Source organism: Amblyomma mixtum, chromosome 4 (assembly GCF_055824585.1).
Source record: "Amblyomma mixtum isolate Tamu chromosome 4, ASM5582458v1, whole genome shotgun sequence".
In the NCBI taxonomy this organism is placed as follows: domain Eukaryota; kingdom Metazoa; phylum Arthropoda; class Arachnida; order Ixodida; family Ixodidae; genus Amblyomma; species Amblyomma mixtum.
This window is the reverse complement of record NC_143015.1, coordinates 71,825,374-71,833,269: the sequence shown is the minus strand read 5'-3', so window position 1 is coordinate 71,833,269 and position 7,896 is coordinate 71,825,374. Positions and strand designations below refer to the sequence as shown.

The 7,896-nt window shown below is 54.2% G+C and overlaps 1 pseudogene; it reads left to right on the top strand.

Moving 5' to 3' along the window:
- Nucleotides 1-1,634: 1,634 nt before the first annotated feature.
- LOC149346961 (uncharacterized) lies at nucleotides 1,635-6,085 on the top strand (annotated as a pseudogene).
- Nucleotides 6,086-7,896: the final 1,811 nt, after the last annotated feature.

Here is a 7,896-nt window from a genome sequence, read left to right as displayed (position 1 = left end):
TTGTACATTCCAATGCAAACTACATCTTTAGCGACTCCAAAACGGCTCTGTTCAACTTCGCGAGAGGCAGGATTCACGCCCCTGCTTGGGAGTTGTTGAACACCCCCTCCAAAAACTTACCACGCAGGGTAGAGCTCCAGTGGGTGCCGGCACACTCTGGGAATCCAGGAAACGAGGCTGCCGATAAATTGGCCCGAGGTTTCATTTGCCGGGCTCAGGACGGCCTCGGTCCAGGTTTCTCGAGAGAGCGGGCGCATACCTTTGCAGAGCTCACGCAAATGCCCCGCTTGGACCGTCGGACTTACCCTCCTCCACACCCCTCCCTTACCCATTCCCAACAGATCCTCTGGAGACGCCTCCAGACCCGCTCTCTCTCATCTCCTCAGGTGCTATCTCTCTACTGTGGCACCTCCCTTGCATGCACCCTGTGCGGCGACCCTCACGCCACACTCTTCCACATCCTTACCGGCTGCCCTGCTGATCCTACCCCGCAGGGACAGCCCGCGTTATCAAGTTGGGAGGACTGGGAGGTCGTGCTCTCGTCTCCGGACCCGCCATCGCAGCTTGCTGCGGTGCTTCGGGGTGCCGACGTCATGAACAAACACCACATGAACGTTCCGACGTAGAGTGGCACCGTGCGGTGGTCCAGGGACCCAAGGGGGGTCTAAACACACTTGCCATAATAAAGTTTTCTCTCTCTCTCTCTCTCTTATGGCGGACCTCTCAGTGGCGCCATCTATCGTAGACAGAGCAAACTGCTCGGCGCCGCTGCCGCGCGGCGCGCCGACGGTGCTGCTATCTCGCGGAGCGCGGCTGAAGCAACGCTGTTTAACGGGCTACGCGACGAGGCGAAGCCTACAGTGGTATTGCTAACGCAATAAAAATAAATCTGGAAGGAACAGATATTGCTAGCCGCGGCATCTACCATCGAAACCTGAAGCACCTGAGCTGCTGATAGAACTGCTTACACTGAGGTAACATAGCAACAGACGAACACATCATATGGGACTGTAAGGAAAATCCACCTCCAAAAGACCTTCTACCGGCTCCCTCCCGGGAGGCCTGGCTTAGGCTCCTGAGAGAGCCTGACGAGAACACGCAAGCCAAGCTTACGGACTGGGTGGGAAAGGTCGCCCTCCGTTAGGAGGCCATTCATCCGGCCCCATTGATCTTCTAGATCAATAAAGTTTCTCCAATCCAATCCATTAGCGGGCATAAAAGGACAGGGAGAGGGAAAGAAAGGGGGGATTGAAAGTAACAAAAGATAGGAGGCAATATACACTATGTACAAATACAGCTGGTTACGCAGGAAGTAGATTTACCTTGCGTCTCAAGGTACGAAGCATGAAGCTGTCGTACAACTAGATTCTTGTCCTCCCAGGTTTCTCATAGCGTCAATCCCACTGGACCTGCCGCGGTGGCTCAGTGGTTAAGGCGCTCGTCTACCGAGCCGGAGTACCCTGGTTCGAACCCGCCCACGGCGGCCACGTTTCGATGGAGGCGGAAAGCAAAAGGCGCCCGTGTGCTTCAATAGCATTTGGGAGGGAGAGACTCCTCTCCCTCTCGATTGGAAATCGGCACTCGTGACCTTCATCCCGAAGGCCGGCAAACCTATCGATGTGGAGAACCTTCGCCCCATCTCTCTGACGTCTTGTGTCGGCAAGCTGATGGAGACGATGGTGCGCGACAGACTCTCCGATTATCTCGAAACACAGCACATTTTCGCGGACACCATGTTCGGTTTTCGTCCTCACAAGTCAGCACAGGATATACTTATTCAGCTCCACCACGACATTTTAGATCCTGTCGAATGTCCCCACAACGACAAGGTGGTCCTGGCCTTGGATCTTAAAGGCGCATTCGACAACGTCAAACATGAAGTAATCCTGGACCACCTCAGTAACACCAACTGTGGCCACAAAACATTCCATTACATAAGTCGATTTCTTACAGACCGTCAAGCCTATATACGCATACAAGATGCGGAACACGGGCCATACACCATCGGCTCGAGGGGAACACCTCAAGGCGCGGTCCTGTCTCCCCTGCTCTTCAATTTGGCTATGCTTCGCCTTCCCTCCAAATTGTCTTCTCTGCCCGGGATACATCACGCTCTTTATACGGATGACATTACAATCTGGGCCACGCAAGGTAACCTGAGCCACATGGAGTCCTGCCTGCAAGCAGCGGCGACCCTAGTCGACGACTACGCGGCCTACTGCGGACTCCAGTGCGCCCCAGCTAAATCAGAATTTGTGCACTTACGTCCCTCTTCTCGGGACACAACTCCGCTTCGCATCAGTCTCCCCTCGGTACCGATCCGGGAGGCCAAGGAGATCCGCGTCCTTGGCCTCTTCATACACCACCAACGCAGAGTCGACACCACCCTAGCCAAACTTCGCACGGTGGGAGACCAGGTGGGCCGAATGGTCCGCCGGGTCTCCAACAAGCGGGGCGGATTACGAAGCAAGGATGCACTGCGGCTTGCCCATGCTTTCGTAACGAGTAGAATCCTCTACTCAACTCCCTACTTGCACCTGCGCAAACACGATGATGACCAACTGGAGGTCATCCTGAGGAAAGTTATCAAGCGGGCTCTTGATCTCCCGGTCACCACGTCCAACCAGAGACTTCTGGCCTTGGGCGTGGTGAACACATTCCGGGAGCTTCGAGAAGCCCACTTAGTCAACCAATACACGCGTCTTGCACAGACCATGTCCGGTCACCGCCTCTTGGACCGGCTACACATCAAGCATGCCTACCACACTGAGGAAAGGGAGAGAGTGCCAGAACCCTGGAGACGCGCCCTCAGGGTCCGTCCCCTTCCCCGCAACATGTCCAGAGAAGACCATAGCGGTCGTCGCCAGGCGCGCGCGGAAGCGTTGGCGCGATACTATGGTAACCAAGAACACGTGTATTACGTAGACGTTGCCGGCCCACACCACGGGGGGTGGTACACGGCCGCAGTCGTACACAACACAAACACAGTTAACGGGCTCACTTTCAAAGCCTACAGCGCAACACACGCGGAGGAGATTGCCATTGCTCTGGCTCTCACGAATCCCAAGTCAAAACACATCATAACCGACTCGCGAGGGGCCTGTCGGAACTATGAGTTGGGTTGGGCTCCCTCGCTTGCCTGGCGCATACTGGAATATAGCTGTCGATCTGAAGATCCAACTCCACGCAACCTGATTTGGGCCCCCGGTCACCAGGGACTCCAGGGAAACGAACAGGCCGATCAGGCCGCCCGCGCACTCTCTCCCCGGGTTATCTCCCTGTCCTTGGAAGGGTACTCCCAATCAGACAATCTGGCCATTACATTCAAACAAATCACCGATTACTACAAGGAGGAGCACCGGCGCTACCCGGCCCCTTGTAAGGGTCTGTATCGCGCTGACGAGCGCCTCCTCATCAAAATTCTCACTAACACTGTACTGTGCCCGGCGGTGCTTAAACATTTCAATACATCATTTGATGGCACGTGCCAGTTCTGTGGGGAGGTGTCTGACACCTTCCACATGGTCTGGGCGTGTCAATCTAACCCAGCTATCCCCCCCAACCCCAACCCCACCAGAGAGGACTGGGAGGCGGCCCTGCTCGGCTGTCAAGACCTAAAGAGCCAAAAGGCCTCGGTTCAACGGACGCGGGCGGCATTGCTTGCCAATGGGGCACCGGAATAGGGGCTCCACTAGTACTCTGAGGGGAAAGGGCCTATAGGGTCCTACCCCAATCACCTTTCTGTAAAAATTTAATTGCCCATAAATGCTTTTCACCACCACCACCCGTGTGCTGTGCGATGCCAGTGCACGTTAAAGATCCCCAGGAGGTCGAGATTATTCTGGAGACCTCCACTACGGCACCTCTTTCTCTCTTTCTTCTTTCACTCCTACCTTCCTCCCTTCCCTTGCGGCGCGGTTCTGGTGTCCGCCGAGATATGTGAGACAGATACTGCTCCATTTCCTTTCCTCAAAAACCAATTTACAAATTTACCAAATGTTAAAAAAAAAATTGGTGAATTGGTTTTTGAGGAAAGGAAATGGCGCAGTATCTATCTCACATACCTCGGTGGGCACCTGAACCGCGCCGTAGGGGAAGAAAGGAAGGTAGGAGTGAATGAAGAAAGAAAGAAAGAAAGAAAGAAAGAGAGAAAGAAAGAAAGAAAGAAAGAAGGAAAGAAAGAAAGAAAGAAAGAAAGAAAGAAAGAAAGAAAGAAAGAAAGAAAGAAAGAAAGAAAGAAAGAAAGAAAGAAAGAAAGAAAGAAAGAAAGAAAGAAAGAAAGAGGTGCCGTAGTGGAGGTCTCCACCTGGGGATCTTTAGCGTGTACCGATATCCCATAGCACACGGGCGCCGTTTGCGTTCCGCCTCAACACTTCTATTCTTCTTTCTCGGGCGCGTGCCCGCACTGTGAGGAGGAGTTTTCGGACACCTACCACATGATGTGTGCATGCCCTTCCAATCCTGCCTACCCACCCCACCTCCACCCCACTCGAGAGGACTGGGAAGCTGCCCTGCACGGCTGCTCCGAACTCCATGCCCAACAGGCATTGGTAGCTAGAGCCCGGGCCGCTGCGGAAGCTACAGGGATCCCGGACTAAGGATCCCTCCTAGTGTTTGTAACGGGCGGGCCCTTCCGGCTCGCCCCATCGACCTCTCACTGTAAAATTTTCCTCCTCCTCCTCCATCGAAACGCGGCCGCCGCGGATAGAGGACTGCCTTCAGCGGGCCGCCACCATAATCGATAGCTACGCTATCGGCTGTGGTCTCCAATGTGCTCCCGCAAAATCGGAACTTCTGCGCATCAGATCCAATCCTAAAGACAAGAGTTTGCAAATCTCTCTGACGGGAAGTTCTATCAGAGAGGTCGAGGAGCTCCGCATACTAGGTCTGTTCATCCATAACAGGCTCAGCCCGGAATCCACTATTGCCAAACTCAAGAGCGTAGGCGAACAGGTCGGACGTATGATCCATCGCGTTTCTAACAAGCGCGGCGGGTTGCGAGGCAGGGACGCACTTCGGCTCGCCCATGCCTTCGTGACCAGCAGGATCCTCCACTCCGTTCCTTATCTTCGCACTACGAAACAACAAGAAATAAGAATCGAATGGCCTCCCAGTGGCCACCTCCAATGCTAAGTTGTCGGCGTTGGGGGTAATCGACTCCCAGGAGTTACGGGAGGCCCACCTCGTGAACCAATATACGCGACTCTCGCAGACGGCATCCGGGCGCCGCCTTCTAGACCGCTTGCACATCCAACACGAGTGAACTCCAGAGGAGACATGTCGGATTCCGGAGCTATGGCGTCACAAGCTCTGGGTCCCTCTACTACCGTGCAACATGGACACGCATACACACGAAGGCAGATGAGATGCGCGCGCTTGGGCCCTCGAATACCGACACGGATCCAAACAGGGTGTATACTACGTTGACGTGGCAGGGCCGTCGCCCACTGAATTCTACACGGCCGCAGTAGTTCACCAGGACCATTGCGTTAACGGCCTCTCCTTTCGAGCTCGAAATTCAGCGCAGGCCGAGGAAGTAGCCATTGCGCTTGCCGCCTCGGACTCGAATTCGAAGGTAATCGTGACAGATTCGCGTCGAGCCTGTCAACACTACCTGGCTGGCGAGGTTTCACCTTTAGCCTACTGTATATTAAAGCGCGCAGTGAGGGAATCGGACCCTTCGCCCAAACGCATAGTTTGGACTCCGGGCCATCAGGGCGTTAGAGGTAATGAGGCTGCGGACGCGGCTGCCCGAGCGCTTACCTACCGGGCACCTCATCCAGGCTCTTCCGGCTCAGAGATTGTACAACCGCTTCTGCGCTTCAGGGAAATTCTGGACGACTATTGCGAACGCCATCGGCTTTTCCCGGTCCCTTCTAAGGGCCTGAATAAAGCCGATGAGCGAACTCTGAGGCGCTTGCAGACCAACACTCTGTTGTGTCCTGCAATAGCGAAACATTTCGACCCCAAAATTGATGGCCGCTGCCCTCACTGTGGGGAAGTATCCGATACCTTCCACATGGTTTGGGCCTGTCAGAAGAATCCTTCCCTTCTCCCCAATCCTTCCCCTTCCCGAGAGGCATGAGAGGCAGCCCTGCTCAACTGCTCGGGGCTGGACTATTAAAGAGCTCTAGTCCAACTGGCGCGAGTATCGGACTCGTCCAGCGGTGTCCTGGACTAAGGACTCCACCTATGTAAAGGGCCATTTTTGGTCTGCAAACTCTCCTTTCGTTTATTAAAAAGTTGTCACCACCACCACCACCGGTCGGGTTCGAACCCGGGTACTACGGCTCGGTAGACGAGCGCTTTAACCACTGAGCCACCGCAGCGGGTCAAGTGGGTTGGTTGGTTTATGGGGTTTAACGTCCCAAAGCGACTAAGGCTATGAGAGACGCCGTAGTGGAGGGCTCCGGAAATTTCGACCACCTGGGGTTCTTTAACGTGCACTGACATCGCACAGTACACGGGCCTCGAATTTCTCCTCCAAAGAAATTCAGCCGCCGCGGCCGGGATCGAACCCGCGTCTTTCGGGACAGCAGCCGAGCACCGTAGCCACTGTGCTCGGCTGCTGTCCCGAAAGACGTTGAAGCTATGAGAAAACTGGGAGGACAAACGAACCGGACAAAAAAAAATGGCTGAAGCTTAGCTAAGGTTAAGCCTAGTCAGATGCAAAGCATATTGATGGCTAGGCTTGGTAATACATGGCTTTCCTTGGTTGAATACTTGGTCATTTTAATACAACCACTAGAAGTGTACAACCGCTGCCCCAGCACCGGCTACAACAGCATTATTGGCACCCATGTAAAGTACATTGGAAACACCCTTAGTTATTCCAACACCGCCACCATTCCCTATAGACTGTATTGATGTACCCCCAGCAGCAGCAGGCAGCGCCTCTGATGTGGAGCCTCCACCGCCGCGGCCGACCGCGCGAGCCGGCAGCCCATCTCTCCTCTGCTGTGACTTCATGTTGTCACGTGGTGTCACGTGGTCGCGCTAAAGGTCAATAGTAGCTCCACCGCCGCGCTCGACGGGCTGTAGTGTAGCTCTAGTAATATGCTTCGCATAAAAAATTACGAGGACCTTTAGCGGCTAAAGCGGTGAAAGGCGAAAGCCTGAGTGCTGCATTCTGCTACGCGATTGTTCACTTCTCATTCTGTTGGTGCATTAATTAACTTCCAATTAATGACGCTTAATCTTTGCCTTTAGGAGTGGAACACGACAGCGTGTTGTAGCGCTGCCAGGGAGTCCACGGAACGCCACCACCCGTTCGGCGCGATGCGTTGCCCTTTGAACGCAACGCTTTTTGAGGAAAGGAAATGGCGCAGTAATTCTCTGTCATCTCGCTGGACACCCGAACCGCACCGTACAGGAAGGGAGGAAGTGGAGTGAAAGGAGGAAGAGAAAGAGTGGCCGTAATGAAGAAAATGAAAATTGTATTTGAGGAAAGGAAATTGCACAGTAACTGCCTCACATATTTCTGTGGACACGCGTCAAAATTCGCGCGCAGTGACGTTACGACCATTTCGACCAATCTGAACCGCGGACAAATTTGCTAACCCGTCTTGGTCACGACAGTATGAGCCATTAAAGGCTTTCGCCTTAAAAGAGACGAGCCCCGCCACGGTTGCTCAGTGGTTACGGCGCTCGGCTGCTGACCCGAAAGACGCGGGTCCGATCCCGGCCGCGGCAGCCGAATTTCAATGGAGGCGAAATTTTAGAGACCCGTGTACTGTGCGATGTCAGTGCACGTTAAAGAACCCCAGGTGGTCGAAATTTCTGGAGCCCTTCACAACGGCGTTTCTCATAGCCTGAGTCGCTTTGGGACGTTAAACCCCAATAAACCAAACTTAACCAAAAAGAGTCGAAGCAGGAGTGCCGGTCAGTTACAGTGCA